The sequence below is a fragment of the Crotalus tigris genome, unplaced genomic scaffold (assembly GCF_016545835.1).
Source record: "Crotalus tigris isolate CLP2741 ecotype Arizona unplaced genomic scaffold, ASM1654583v1 scf7180000017666.27876245, whole genome shotgun sequence".
Lineage (NCBI taxonomy): Eukaryota > Metazoa > Chordata > Lepidosauria > Squamata > Viperidae > Crotalus > Crotalus tigris.
Genome location: NW_024096551.1, coordinates 4,625,827 through 4,641,586, shown reverse-complemented (window position 1 = coordinate 4,641,586; position 15,760 = coordinate 4,625,827). Strand labels below are relative to the sequence as shown.

The 15,760-nt window shown below is 41.9% G+C and overlaps 1 protein-coding gene across 4 annotated transcripts in view; it reads left to right on the top strand.

Annotated features, from left to right (window-relative positions):
* Positions 1-14: 14 nt before the first annotated feature.
* Positions 15-15,760, top strand: part of POMGNT2 (protein O-linked mannose N-acetylglucosaminyltransferase 2 (beta 1,4-)) — a 179,284-nt gene continuing 163,538 nt past the window's right edge. For 3 of the 4 annotated variants that reach the window (XM_039336291.1, XM_039336289.1, XM_039336287.1), the window contains exon 1: positions 83-132. The gene's annotated coding sequence lies outside the window, so the exon portion shown is untranslated. Of the gene's footprint in view, positions 133-15,760 lie in introns of all 4 variants that reach the window. The other variant, XM_039336290.1, reaches the window with a different exon arrangement.

The following is a 15,760-nucleotide window of genomic DNA, read 5'->3' as shown; positions in this document are numbered from 1 at the left end:
CGCAGGATAAGGAGGGGCCTCGGCAGAGAAAAGGAAATGCGCGTGCGTCCTAGGAGGGAAGCGCCATCCGAGAGTAGCCAATGGGAGAGTTCGATTTCTGCGGCTTGTCTTCCCGCAACTCCGCCGCGTGAGGTAAGTTGCTGATCATAAGCGCGGGGGCTGATATAGTTGGTGCAAATCTGTGACTCCCGACTGTTGAAAAATGCTTCATAAGATAACATCTAGAGTGGCTTAGTTGGTTAATAGCGAAAGGGTTTATTTTCTCCTTCATTGAGCTCTTAATTTTTAATGTCTCCGCATCTCATCAGCAAAGCTCAAGATCATAAACAAAGTTTTAAGGTCACAGTCTATTCAGTGTTGTATACGTACTGAGGAAGTTAAAGATAGACCGGAAACCAGACTGTACGATTATCGGTGAAATGTTAAATTTCAGTGTTCATAGTGAGGGATAGTGTCATCAATGGCAGTTTATTACGGATTAATTAGATACGGTGTGCCAGAGCTTTTTGTTTTTAATAAAATGTGGCAGGAGGCTGGTTGCTGATCCATCCGTTTTAAAACATTTAAATATCTAAAATACTTGTAACTGTAGCATAGTTATATATTAGAATGGTTTTTTTATTTGCTTTTTATATGTTTGTCCAAATATTTTATTTACTTGTTAAGTTTATCCCCACTGCAATAAAGACTCTAAATGGTTTACATAGCAACATAAAAACAATATAATAAAATGTCCATTGAACAATTAAATCAATAACTAAAAATAAAAACAAAACTCTCAACATATATAGACCAATAAATCAGTGGTATCACTCAAATTCCATAGGCTTTTTGAAATATTTTAGTTTTTGCTAACTAATGAGTAGTTTGGAGGTCAAATGAATTTCCAAGAAGAGGCTCAGACGGATCCCATCTGAAAAACAGAACTTGTAGGCTTCCGCCTCTTTTGCTCCTGAAAATGGGAATCACGGGCCTTTCTTCCAGGATATATGGTATATATATATACATGTAGAAGTCGAACTGGGTTGGAGAAGATGGTCCTGCAACTACAACAGTGCCAAACCATGAAGGGTATTGTAGGTTAAAACCAACCCTTTGAATTGCAATCAGAAGCCTATAAGAAAACAATGCAGGACTTGGAGCTACATATGTCAGCCAGCATCTGGGCTGCTTTATTCAAAAATAATTAAAAATATTAAAATTTTAGATATAGCAATTGAAATGGTAATAAATATACTTAAATGTAAAAACATTAAGTTCAACTATATAAAACTTTATTATATGTTCCAGAAGTAAGACTCCAGACATAGGCGTCTAAGAAAGCGACAATACACTGCAATATTTCACCTACCGTTTGTTTTATTCCTCAAAGAAAATTCTGGAAACATAGAGAAAAGACAACAGAGCAATGAGATATTGACATCATGTTGATATCAGATAAAGTAGAAATAAGCAAAGAGCCATTCCTGAGTAACAATATATTGTGAAATAGCTCTGTACCAAGTCCCAAACTGTTCACTTCAGGAGAAAGATATAGAACAGGCAATATGTGAACTTAAGGGTTGATTGATAATAACAAAAGGTACTTGGTGTAGCATACTGCTACTGCTTATTAAAACTTGAAAAAATGTTCATTGCTTGCTTTAATTTCACTGTCTTTTGATTAGCAGGAAGAATATTTTAGTTCTATAATTGCCTTCACCTATAAACAAAGCATCACAAATAAAAATAGAACAATATATTGGATGGATTATTAGGAAACCTGAACTCAGATTGCCCATATAGCCATGAAACTCATTAGAAATCCCTTGTATGAAAGAGGAAAGAAGCATTTCTATTGTCCTGAAAATTAAGGCAAGATAAAACTGCCTTATGACATAGAAATGATGATGTAAAAATCAGCTATGTTTCGTTTATGTTTCCAAAATATGAAATGTTTAAAAAAGCAGATGGGATTAAGGAATAAGGACTCAAAATATGTAACTCATAAACATGTAATTAATTGGAATGCAACATCTAATTTGCTTCTGCTAATAGATGTTCTCTTATCCTCTGGACTTATTCAAAATGCTAGTTATCTTACATGACATTGTTCTGCTAATGAAATATTTTCAATTTTTATTATTTTGGGTTTGTATTGTTGCAGCTAACAGACTATATCTGAAAAATGAGTACGAAGCATATATTGCATAGGCTTGTAACCTTTAATTTGGTTGAGAATCCCAAATATTGTTTCTAATAACATTTGAATTGGAAAGCTCTATATTATTCAAATAAGTAAAGTTGATAGCAACCAATGTTTTCTTTCACCAGAATCTTATTGTCAGAATATTCAAGTTAAGTACTAGAGACAATAGCAGATTGTGAACAGAATAAATATAAACATATAACCAAAAGCCAACATAGGTTTGTCAAAAACAGATCATGCCAGACAAATCTTATTGCATTCTTTGACCAGGTGACAAAATTAGTGAACCAGAGCAATGCTGTGGATATAATTTATTTGGACTTCAGTAAGGCATTTGATAAAGTAGACCACAACCTACTATTTGATGAGATAGAAAAATGTGGGTTAGACAGCATCACCACCAGATGGATTCGTAGCTGGCTTACCGGCCATACTCAGTGTGTGGTTTTCCCTGGAACTGCATTTACATGGAGGGAAGTATGTAGTGGGGTGCCCCAGGGCTCTGTTCTGGACCCAGTGCTCTTCAACATCTTCATCAATGATTTGGATGAGAGGATAGATGGGGAACTTATCAAATTTGCAGACGACACCAAACTGGCACAAATAGCCAACACTCCAGAAGATAGGCTTAAGATACAGAAGTATCTTGACAGACTTGAACATTGGGCGCTATCTAACAAAATGAAATTCAGTGGTGAAAAAAATTAAGGTTCTTCATTTAGGTAAGAAAAACAAATGCACAGGGTGGTACCTTGCTCAACTGTAGTAACTGTGAGAGGGATCTTGGAATTCTAGTGGACAATCGCTTAACTATAAGCCAGCAGTGTGCTGCACTGCCAAAAAAAGCCAACACAGTGTTAGACTGCATTAACAGAGAGATAGAATCAAGATCACATGAAGTGTTACCACTTCATAATGCCTTAGTAAGGCCACACTTGGTATACTGCATCCAGTTTTGGTTGTCACAATGTAAAAAAGATGTTGAGACTCTAGAAAGAGTACAGAGAAGAGCAACAAAGATAATTAGGGGTTGTTGTTGTTAATTGCGAAGTCGTGTCCGGCCCATCGCGACCCCATGGACAACATTCCTCCAGGTCTTCCTGTCCTCTACCATCTTCTGGAGTCCATTTAAGTTCACACCTACTGCTTCAGTGACTCCATCCAGCCATCTCAGTCTCTGTCGTCCCCTTCTTCTATTGCCCTCAATCTTTCCCAGCATTAGGCCCTTTTCCAGTGAGTCCTTCCTTCTCATTAGGTGGCCAAAGTATTTGAGTTTCAACTTCAGGATCTGGCCTTCTAAAGAGCAGTCAGGGTTGATCTCTTCTAGGACTGACCGGTTTGAACGCCTTGCAGTCCAAGGGACTCGCAGGCGTCTTCTCCAGCACCATAGTTCAAAGCCTCAATTCTTTGGCGCTCAGCCTTTCTTATGGTCCAACTTTCACAGCCATACATTGCAACTGGAAAACCATGGCCTGGACTATACGCACTTTTGTTGGCAGGGTGATGTCTCTGCTTTTTAGTATGCTGTCTAGATTTGCCATAGCTTTCCTCCCCAGGAGCAAGCGTCTTTTAATTTCTTGGCTGCAGTCCCCATCTGAGGTGATCTTGGAGCCCAGAAAAATAAAATCTGTCACTACCTCCATTTCTTCCCCATCTATTTGCCAGGAATTGAGAGGGCCGGATGCCATGATTTTGGTTTTCTTAATGTTGAGTTTCAAGCCAACTTTTGCACTCTCCTTCTTCACCCGCATCAAGAGGCTCTTTAGTTCCTCTTCACTTTCTGCCATTAGAGTGGTATCATCTGCATATCTTAGGTTGTTGATATTTCTCCCGGCAATTTTAATTCCAACTTTTGATTCATCTAGCCCTGCCTTTCTCATGATGTGCTCTGCATATAAGTTAAATAGGCAGGGCGACAGTATACAGCCTTGCCGGACTCCTTTTCCAATTTTGAACCAATCAGTGGTTCCGTGTCCAGTTCTCACTGTTGCTTCTTGACCTGCATATAGGTTTCTCAAGAGACAAATGAGATGGTCTGGTACTCCCATCTCTTTAAGAACTTGCCACAATTTGTTGTGATCCACACAATCAAAGGCTTTTGCATAGTCAATGAAGCAGAAGTAGATGTTTTTCTGGAACTCCCTAGCTTTCTCCATGATCCAGCGTATGTTGGCAATTTGATCTCTAGTTCCTCTGCCTCTTCGAAATCCTGCCTGTACTTCTGGTAGTTCTCGATCCACATACTGCTGGAGTCTAGCTTGTAGGATTTTAAGCATAACTTTACTAGCATGTGAAATGAGTGCAATGGTGCGATAGTTTGAACATTCTTTGGCATTGCCTTTCTTTGGAATTGGAATGTAAACTGACCTTTTCCAATCCTGTGGCCACTGTTGAGTTTTCCAAATTTGCTGGCAAATTGAGTGTAGCACTTTTACTGCATCGTCTTTTAAGATTTTGAATAGCTCAGCTGGAATACTGTCACCTCCACTAGCTTTGTTGTTGCTCAGATTTTCTAAGGCCCATTTCACTTCACATTCTAGGATGTCTGGTTCGAGGTCAGTGACCATCTCATTGTGGTTATCTGGGATGTTAAGCTCATTCTTGTATAGTTCTTCTGTGTAGTTTTGCCATCTCTTCTTAATCTCTTCTGCCTCTGTTAGGTCTCTGCCATTTTGGTCCCTTATCATGCCCATCTTTGCATGAAACATTCCCTTCATATCTCCAATTTTCTTGAAGAGATCTTGGGTCCTCCCTATTCTGTTGTTTTCTTCTATTTCTTTGCACTGTTCATTTAAGAAGTCATTCTTATCTCTTCTAGCTACTCTCTGGAATTCTGCATTCAATTGGGTGTATCTTTCTCTTTCTCCTTTGCCTTTCGCTTCCCTTTTTTCCTCAGCTATTTGCAAAGCTTCCTCAGACAGCCATTTTGCTTTCTTGCATTTCTTTTTCTTTGGGATGGTTTTAGTTGCTACCTCTTGTACAATGTTGCGAACTTCCATCCATAGTTCTTCAGGTACTCTGTCTATCAGATCCAGTTCCTTAAATCTATTTGTCACCTCTACTGTATATTCATCAGGAATATGATTTAGTTCATACCTGAGTGGCCTAGTGCTTTTCCCTACTTTTTTCAATTTAAGCCTAAATTTTGCAACGAGAAGCTCATGATCTGAGCCACAGTCAGCTCCTGGTCTTGTTTTTACTGACTGTATAGAGCTTCTCCATCTTTGGCTGCAGAGCACATAGTCAATCTGATTTCTATGTTGACCGTCTGGTGATGTCCATGTGTAGAGCCGTCTCTTGGGTTGTTGGAAAAGAATGTTTGTTATGACCATCGTATTCTCTTGACAAAATTCTATTAGCCTGTGCCCTGCTTCATTTTGTACTCCAAGGCCAAACTTGCCTGTTATTCCGGTTATCTTTTGGCTTCCTACCTTAGCATTCCAATCCCCCATGATGATAAGGACATCATTTTTTGGTGTTAATTCTATAAGGTGCTGTAGGGCTTCATAGAACCGGTCAATTTCATCCTCTTCAGCACTAGTGGTTGGGGCATAGATTTGGACTACTGTGATATTGAATGGTTTGCCTTGGATTCGAATTGAGATCATTCTGTCATTTTGGGGATTGTATCCCAGTATTGCTTTTCCTATTCTTTTATTGACTATGAAGGCTACTCCATTTCTTCTGAGGGATTCTTGCCCACAGTAGTATACCTGATGGTCATCTGAGTTAAATTCACCCATTCCTGTCCATTTTAGTTCGCTGATTCCTAAGATGTCGATGTTCAGTCTTGTCATCTCTTTTTTGACTACGTCTAGCTTGCCTTGATTCATGGATCTTACATTCCAGGTTCCTATGGAGAAAAAATCTTTACAGCATCGGACTTTCCTTTCACCACCAGATATATCCACAGCTGAGCATCCTTTCGGCTTTGGCCCAGTCGCTTCATTCTTTCTGGCGCTACTAGTACTAGCCCTCTGCTCTTCCCCAGTAGCATATTGGACACCTTCCGACCTGAGGGGCTCATCTTTTTCTCCTTTTAGTACTGTCCATGGGGTTTTCATGGCAAAGATACTGGAGTGGTTTGCCATTTCCTTCTCCAGTGGATCACATTTTGTCAGAACTCTCTGCTATAACCTGTCCGTCTTGGGTGGCCCTGCACGGCATAGCTTATAGCTTCATTGAGTTACGCAAGCCCCTTCGCCACGACAAGGCAGTAATCCATAAAGGGGATAATTAGGGGACTGGAGGCTAAAGCATATAAAGAACGGTTGCTGGAATTGTGTATGTCTAGTTTAATGAAGAGAAGGGTGAAATGATAGCAGTGTATCAATATCTCAGGGGTTGCCACAAAGAAAAGGGAATCAAGCTATTCTCCAAAGCACCTGAAGGCAGAAGCAATGGATGGAAACTAATCATAGAGAGAACTAAGGAGAAATTTCCTAACAGCTAGAACAATTAATCAGTGGAACAACCTGCCTCCAAAAATTGTGAATGCTCCAATACTGGAAGTTTTTAAGAAGAGACTGGACAGCCATTTGTCTGAAATGGTATAGACTTTCCTGCCTGAGCAGGGAGTTGAACTAGATGATCTCCAACGTCCCTTCCAACTTTATCGTCATCATCATCATCATCATCATCATCATCATATAAAATAAGCAACTGTCAATTGTGGGACTAATTGCACAAATGTCCATGGGCATCTATCCATGGGCATCTCCCACAAGGGCCTGAGATAACTGTTTCAGACACAGGATACATTCATCAGCCTTTTGGACAGACTCTGATAAGAACACCTGCAGTAGCCTTGTATCTGGAGAGTGTCTGTTATTTGATACATTGTAACCACACCTATATACGTCTTTTGATTATGCTGTGTGATGTAAAAACCTTAGTAACAATAAAAGAGGGTGCTGGAGTCAGCTCTGGGCTCTCATCCCGAGATACCTGCCTGCGTGTCTCATTCTCCATGGGAGACCACCACATCTGGTGACCCCGACGTGATCCACTGAAGGATACGTCCCTGCCAACCCTTGACTTATCGCCTGGAATAGGCTTGGTGCACCCGACGAAGTTGCTGGCAACTGACTCCTCTTCGTAAGTATGGGGGGTGGAATGTCTCACGCTCAAAAGCAGCATGTGGAAGAGCTGAGGCTACTTGGCAGGAAAAAATATCTTACTGATCAGGAACAGAAATTAACCCGTCACCTTTCTAAATCTGAGGCTGCTAAATTGCTTGCTTACGTATGGGCTAACTGCTCATTTTATCCGGAGTCTGGATCTTTAAAAGTAGAGACATGGAGGAAAATTGGTACTGTTCTCCACCAGTCTCCAAGAGCCCCTGTAGAGATTTTATGCCTTTGGAAAATTGCCTATACTTTGATTCAAACCTATGCTGAATTGCCTCATCAGCCTTTATTAGATCCTCCACCGTATAAAAATCCGTCTGTTATGTTGGCCACTCCCTTACCCCCTGGAGCTGGTTTTAACCCTTCTGTCCCTGCAAATTTTATGGATTCTGATAAACAGCAAACAACCTCTCCTGTTCCTGCCACGTTGCCTCCTCTCTCCTCTCTCTCTCTCTCTCCTGGAATCATGCGTGGTGCTTTTCAAAAGGCTTTAAACAATGGTGATTTAAGCGTTTCTGAACTATCCGAGACAGAGTTGTTCCCTGTTAATTACCAACAGACTGCTAAAGGGTTAATAGTGGGTTGGGAGGCACTTCCCCTGGCTATGATCAGAGAATTGAAAAAGGCTACAAAAGATTATGGCATAACCAGTCCCTATACTAGAGGACTGATACATTCAATTGCTAGTGCATATAGAATGTTGCCTCAAGATTGGAAAGATCTGTTCCGCATGCTTTTTAACGGAACACAATACGTAGTCTTTGAATCTGAATATAAAAGAGAGGCACAAAAGAGAGCTAATCACCCAGGTTCACAATACACAGCAGAACAACTCTTTGGAGAAGGCAATTTTACTACCCTCAATGCTCAAGCTCTAACTTTTATTCCCTTTACATTTCCTATCATTAATGCTTGTGTTCTTTCTGCCATGGCTCGTGTTGATGAGTCTGGAACCCCGATTCAATCTTTTTCTGCCATTCACCAAACTGCAACTGAATCCTATGCAGACTTTGTGAATTGCCTGCAAGTTGCCATTGAGCATCAAATTTCAAACAGAGATGCAGCAAATGAAATCCTCATAAAATTGGCTTATGAATATGCAAATGCAGACTGCCAGTCCATTCTTAAACCAATTGTTTCCAGTCCCACGGCACTCTGGCAGACTTTCTTAAAGCCTGTCGCATTGTGGGAACCAATGCTTTTCAAATGGACACTCTTGCAGCTGCAATCCAAAAGGGGAATCAACCCCAAGGCACTTGCTTCAATTATACTCTTCAGATGTATTGCAACTTTCTCTTGCTGACTGGGCAGGATCTGTTTCCTGTCATATTCCCTCTGACCCTCGCTTCCAACTCCTTAATAATGTTTCAATTTCTCTGCATTCTCCCATTTCCTCCTCTCCCATTCCTAATGCTGTCACCCTGTATGTTGATGGTAGCAAGACTTATGGTTCATGTGTATGGAAGGAGGGTGAACAATGGCACACAAAAATTACTCCTCCTCAAACTTCTGCTCAGCGTGCTGAACTTGCTGCTACAATATTGGCCTTACAAACTTTTTCTTCTGAACCTTTTAATCTTATTTTAGATAGTCTTTATGTATATAAAGTTCTCACCTCTTTATCTGATTCATATGTGTCACCCTCACTGGATGACTCTCTCTTCAGTCTACTTCTCACACTCCAATCCCTTCTTCATTCCCGCTCTACTTGTTTTTTTCCTGCTCATATTAGAAGTCACCAACCTTTCCCTGGTATTATCTCCGAAGGCAATGCCAAGGCAGATGCTGTCGCTTCGGCCGCCTCCACTCACCAGGACGTTTCTGTCCTTGTTTTATCTCCCATAACTCCATGGGACAGCCATTCATATTTTCATCAAAATAAGAAGGCTTTAATGAAACAATTTTCTTTAACAGCTACGGAGGCTGCGGCTATCATACAACAATGTCCCACCTGCAGCCTCCAAGCACACTCTGTTCCTCAAGGGGTCAACCCAAGAGGGACGCAGAGCTGTCAACCTTGGCAAATGGATATTACGCAATATTTGCCATTTGCCCCTTGGAAATATTTGCATGTTTCCATTGACACCTATTCAGGTTTTATTATGGCCACCCCTCAAAGGGGTGAGTCTGCTAAACATGTTATTAATCATTGTATTCGTACTTTTTCTATCCTGGGCAATCCAAAAGAAATTATGCATGCAAAAAAAAAAGGGGAAAATACCCCCGGCTTGCCTGGGATACAAAACACTCTTAATCTTGTACTTTTTACCTTAAACTTTTTGAATGTTTCTGGCACCCCTGGCTCAACTGCCGCAAGCAGGCATTTTTCTGCTTCTCCCACAGATTCTTCACGCCCCCAGGTATACTATCGACGTGTGCCTGATCCCACCTGGAAAGGGCCTGCCTCCCTCATTACTTGGGGTCGAGGCTATGCTGCAATAGACGACCATGGCGAGATCATTTGGACTCCAGCTCGTTGTGTTTGTCCTTATATGGCTCAACGTACACCACCTCAGCCAGGCATATGAGGATCAGGGACTGTGGGCTTTTAATGCTTTTGTACGGGATGCCAGGTGCACTGCTCTTACACTTAACGTCACGAACTGTTGGATCTGCATGCAAATTCCTGGTGACAGTCGTGGTGGTCTTATTTTCCATGCCATTCCATTCAATGAAACAGGATGGAAGCAGCTGTGGAGCATAACTACAGAGACATTGAATATGACATATGCTGTGGGTGCTCGTATAATGGAACCTGCCAGATTTTGTTTTTATAGCACAGGACTATTCCGTACTGCCATTTATTTGGGAACTTATAGTAATTGTCAACAAGTTATTATATGGAATTCAGCAAAGAAATGTAAATCCATCAAAAGCAACCTTACTAAGGTAAATGACACTTATCAAAGCAATCAATGGACAAACATCAGTACCTACATGGCTTGCCTTGACATGGAATCCATAATAACATTTGCTAATGAGTCTCACCAGGGGTATTATGAGTTACCCGATATGTGGCTACTATGTGGCCGTAGAGCCTATCGCCAGGTGCCTAAGGATTGGAAAGGCACCTGTACACTGGGCCTTTTGACTCCTGCTGTATATGCTTTGCCTCATCTCCCTGATGGACGCCTGCGGAACAAACGTGATACTGGTTCCTCGGATCCACCCCTAACATTGGGTGGTAGTTTAGAGACTCAAATCAGCAGAGGGATTCTACCCAATCTAGGAGTTGCCATGAACTCTAGAGACCTTCATTTGCTTAACAATTGGACTGTTCATATGTTTAATGAAACAATTAACAGCATTAAAATGATTAATCAAGAAATGGGGGAAATAAGGGAAGTAGTTTTGCAAAATCGGTATGCTTTAGATATTATTTTAGCAGCAAAAGGCGGTGTATGTGCTTTAATTCATTCTCATTGTTGTATGTATATACATGATTTTCAACCTAATATTTCTGCTACAGCAAAGAAAATGGAATCTATGCTCCAGAATAATCCCTTACGCAGTGATGGATCAGGCACCGTGGATATTTGGGGTGCCCTTTGGTCCTGGCTACCGGATGGATCCTGGCTACGATCTTTGATTTCTATTATAGTAACCATTTTGATATTATTTGTATTGCTATGCTGTTGCATTCAATGTATTCCCTCCCTCCTGCAAATGTGCAAAAATGTTACGCCCTCCACTAGGAAGGACGCCTTAATCAGTGAATCAAGATCCCTTCTGGAACTGGAAGTGAGTAACATTGAAAAAACAGAAAAGCAGGAGATGTGGGACTAATTGCACAAATGTCCATGGGCATCTATCCATGGGCATCTCCCACAAGGGCCTGAGATAACTGTTTCAGACACAGGATACATTCATCAGCCTTTTGGACAGACTCTGATAAGAACACCTGCAGTAGCCTTGTATCTGGAGAGTGTCTGTTATTTGATACATTGTAACCACCCCTATATACGTCTTTTGATTATGCTGTGTGATGTAAAAACCTTAGTAACAATAAAAGAGGGTGCTGGAGTCAGCTCTGGGCTCTCATCCCGAGATACCTGTCTGCGTGTCTCATTCTCCATGGGAGACCACCACAGTCAATGACCTTTTAAAAAATAGGACTTGGGGAAACGGATACATTGACTATTTTCATATAATATGTTAAACAATCATTTACTTCATATAATGAAACCATACTGGATCCACACAATATAATAATAGTAGTAAAGTTGGAAGGCACCTTAGAGGTCATCTAGTCCAACCCCCTGCTCGGGCAGGAAACCCTACACCATTTCGGGCAAATGGCTGTCCAGTCTCTTCTTAAAAACTTCCAGTGTTGGAGCATTTACTGCTTCTGGAGGCAAGCTGTTCCAATGATTAATTGTTCTCACTGTCAGGAAGTTTATCCTTAGTTCTAGGTTGCTTCTCTCCTTGATTAGTTTCCACCCGTTGCTTCTTGTCCTGCCTTCAGGTGCTTTGGAAAATAGCTTAATTCCCTCTTCTTTATGGCAGCCCCTGAGATATTGGAATACTGCTATCATGTCCCCCCTTGTCCTTCTCTTCGTTAAAATAGACATACCCAATTCTCGCAACCGTTCCTTATATGTTTTAGCCTCCAGTCCCCTAATCATCTTTGTTGCTCTTCTCTGTACTCTTTCTAGAGTCTCAAAATCTTTTTTACATCGTGGTGACCAAAACTGGATGCAGTATTCCAAGTGTGGCCTTACCAAGGCATTGAAGAGTGGTATTAATACTTCGCGTGATCTTGATTCTATCCCTCTGTTAATGCAGCCTAGTACTGTGTTGGCCTTTTTGGCAGCTGCCGCACACTGCTGGCTCATATTTAAGTGATTGTCTACTAGGACTCCGAGGTCCCTCTCACAGTTACTAATATTGAGCATGGTGCCACCTATGCTGTACTTGTGCATTTGGTTTTTCTTGCCTAAATGTAGAATCTTGCTTTTTTCACCATTGAATTTCATTTTGTTAGTTAGTGCCCAGTGTTCAAGTCTGTCCAGATCCTTCTGTACCTGAAGCCTGTCTTCTGGAGTGTTGGCTATTCCTGCCAACTATGTTAAAGTAATACTATGTTAAAGTAATCTATCACATTTTAATTTGAGGGGTCTTTGGTGTTCTCTGAACTTGGTTGTTTTATTATATAGGTTTCATTACTCAAACTAGGTAACATCATTAGTGCTGTGAAGTTGGGTTTGCTCTCAGTTTATATTCTAGTGGCTAGCCCTGTCTGTGTTAGTGGGGGTCATCTTAGAGATTCTTTGATTGGGCTGTTTATTGTAGACTTCCTTGACAGTTCCTTGACTGGGATATTGTTTACTTGCTTGTTGGTCTGATGTTAATCTTGGAGTTAATCTAGTGGGAAGGTATTTTGATCTTTTTGTTCCCTTTTGGCTTGTTGATTTTTTCTTTTGCATAGTATGTAGATATTGTTTAAGTCTGTGTGTCTATTAATGACTTAATTTGTCAGTGCGCCATGTTTCTAGAAATTCTCTAATGTTTTCGGACTTGGCTTGGTCTAGGATGGTCACAGTTTCCCAAATGAAACTATGGTTAAGTCTCTCCATATATTGTGAAATTAAAGAGGTTTCATCATGTCTTCTGACTGCTAGTGGATACGTTCTATCAGTCTTTTGCTTGTTTGTCCTACATAGTGACTCATGCAGTCATTACACTGTATGTTGTAGATGACTACTATTTTTTTCTTCTGTGGCTGCTGGTCTTCTGGTTTACTTAGGATGTTTTGAAGGGCTTTAGTTAGCTTTGTGCATTGAAGTAGTCTGTGGTTATTGTAGTCTGTTGGTGGTTTCTGAGATGTTCTTGAAGTATGGCAGTTCATTGTTTTTAGGGTTTGTGTTGATTGTGCTGTATTGGGTTCAGTGGTCAGGCACTTTTTGTTAAAGTTGCATGAATATCCATTTTGTTAGATATCAAGAGAAAGCCCTACTCCCTTCTAGCACTGATGATGTTACCTAATTTGGGTAATGAAATGACTGCAAGAAAACATCCAAGCTCAGAAAGTACCAAGGACCCCTAATTTCAACCCTGAGCTACAAATATTCTCCATTATTGTCCTTTTTATTTTGGCATGTTGTGTCTATCCATCTATTCTTGTGCAAGGTTTGAACATGTCATTTAGAAGGCCACCATAAGTTATATACTACATAAACAAGGTTATAGTTAAGGTTTATGGCAACAATCAGCAGTTTTAATCCTAAGTGTAGTTGAGAAACCAGAAATTAAAATCAAAGCAGACAACCATGCCACTTTTGAGAACTACATTTCACTGTGGTAACTTGTTTACAATTGTATAAGTTGGGCAATGGCCAGAAATGGGTGAGACCAGAGGGCCCGTCTGTTTCCTCCACTCGCATCTATTCACTTCCCCTGCTTTGCTGTGCACGTATATTAGACGGACAGGGAGAAAAGGAGGGGATGATTTTATCTTTCCTTTTCCTGCTACAAAAGAAGACTGGAACAAAGCCAGTTGGAAAGGGAAATTTGTGGATTTTTTTTAAACATCCCAATTCCTGCCTTCTGGAATAATACTTTGTTTTATTAATGTTTTTGTGAAAAGGGGGTTATTAGAATATGAAATTCATTTTGCTTTCATGGGTAGATTAGGGTTAAGTAGATTTAAATTTTAAAGCATTCCAAATCATATGACAGACTGATATCTGTAATAATAATAATAATAATAATAATAATAATAATAATAATAATAATAACTTTATTATTATTAACTCTGAATCTGACCGATCACTATTAAGAGCCTATCTTAGGACTTATTTAGTGGCAATAAGGACGGCAAAGCGTGTTCACTTTTCCGCACTTATTGCGTCTGCAGAATCTCGCCCGGCCGCCTTGTTTAGGGTGACCCGCTCCCTTCTTAAAGTGGAGGAGGTGGAGGAACCCTTGCAGGGGAGAGCTGAGGAGTTTGTTCAGTTTCTTTTGGACAAAATCGCTCAGATTCAGAGAGACCTGGACTCCGACTGGGCAGTGCCAGCCGAGTTGCCAGGGGCTGGTCTTAGTCATGTTATCTGGAGCGAGTTTGAGCCTGTGACCCCTGATGAAGTGGACAAGGCTGTGAGGGCAATGAATGCCGCCACCTGTTTATTGGACCCGTGCCCCTCCTGGCTGGTTTCTGCCAGTAAGGAGGTGATACGAGGCTGGCTCCAGGCAATAATCAATGCCTCCTTGATGGAGGGGTCTTTCCCGCAACCTTTAAAGGAAGCGGTGGTGAGGCCCCTCCTCAAGAAGCTTCCCTGGACCCAGCTGTTTTGAAGAACTTTCGTCCTGTCTCCAACCTCCCCTTTGTGGGGAAGGTTGTAGAGAAGGTGATGGCGTCCCAACTCTTGCGATCCTTGGATGAAACGAATTATCTGGACCCTTTTCAATCTGGTTTCAGGCCCAGCTACAGCACTGAGACTGCTTTGGTCGCACTGACCGATGACCTCTGGCAAGCCCGGGATAGGGGTCATTCCTCTATCTTGGTGCTTCTTGACCTCTCAGCGGCTTTCGATACCATCGACCATGGTATCCTTCTGTGTCGTCTCGGAGAAGTGGGGGTGGGCGGCGCCGTATTGCGGTGGTTCTCCTCCTACCTCTCTGACAGGTCGCAGTCGGTGTTGGCGGGCGGACAGAGATCGACTCCTAGGCGCCTCGATTATGGGGTACCTCAGGGCTCGGTCCTGTCCCCCCTCCTTTTTAACATCTACATGAAACCGCTGGGTGAGATCATTCGGCGACATGGGGTTAGGTATCATCAGTATGCGGATGATACCCAATTGTATATCTCCACCCCGTGTCCTTTCAGTGAAGCAGTCAACGTGATGTGCCGGTGCCTGGAAGATGTGAGGGTCTGGATGGGGGTGAACAGGCTTAGACTCAACCCTGACAAGACCGAGTGGCTCTGGGTCTTGCCCCCCAAGGGTCATCCTGATGGTCCATCATTAGTCCTGGGGGGGGGTAAATTTACCTCCCTCAGTGCAGGCACGCAACTTGGGTGTCCTCCTGGACTCACAGCTAAATTTGGAACAACATCTATCGGCTGTGGCCAGGGGAACCTTTGCCCAGGTTCGCCTGGTGCACCAGTTGCGGCCTTATTTGGACCGGGAGGCTCTACTCATGGTCACTCATGCCCTTGTCACCTCAAGACTGGATTACTGTAATGCGCTCTACATGGGGCTACCCTTGAAGAGCGTTCGGAGGCTGCAGTTGGTTCAAAATGCAGCCGCGAGAGCGATTGTGGGTGCACCAAGGTATACCCACGTGTCACCTATCCTCCCCAGCTGCACTGGCTTCCTGTGGGTCTCCGGACGCAATTCAAGGTGTTGGTTATCGCCTTTAAAGCCCTTCATGGTTACTTACAAGGTTACTTACAGGACCACATACTGCCGCATAGTTCCCAGAGACCGGTGAGGTCCCACAGATT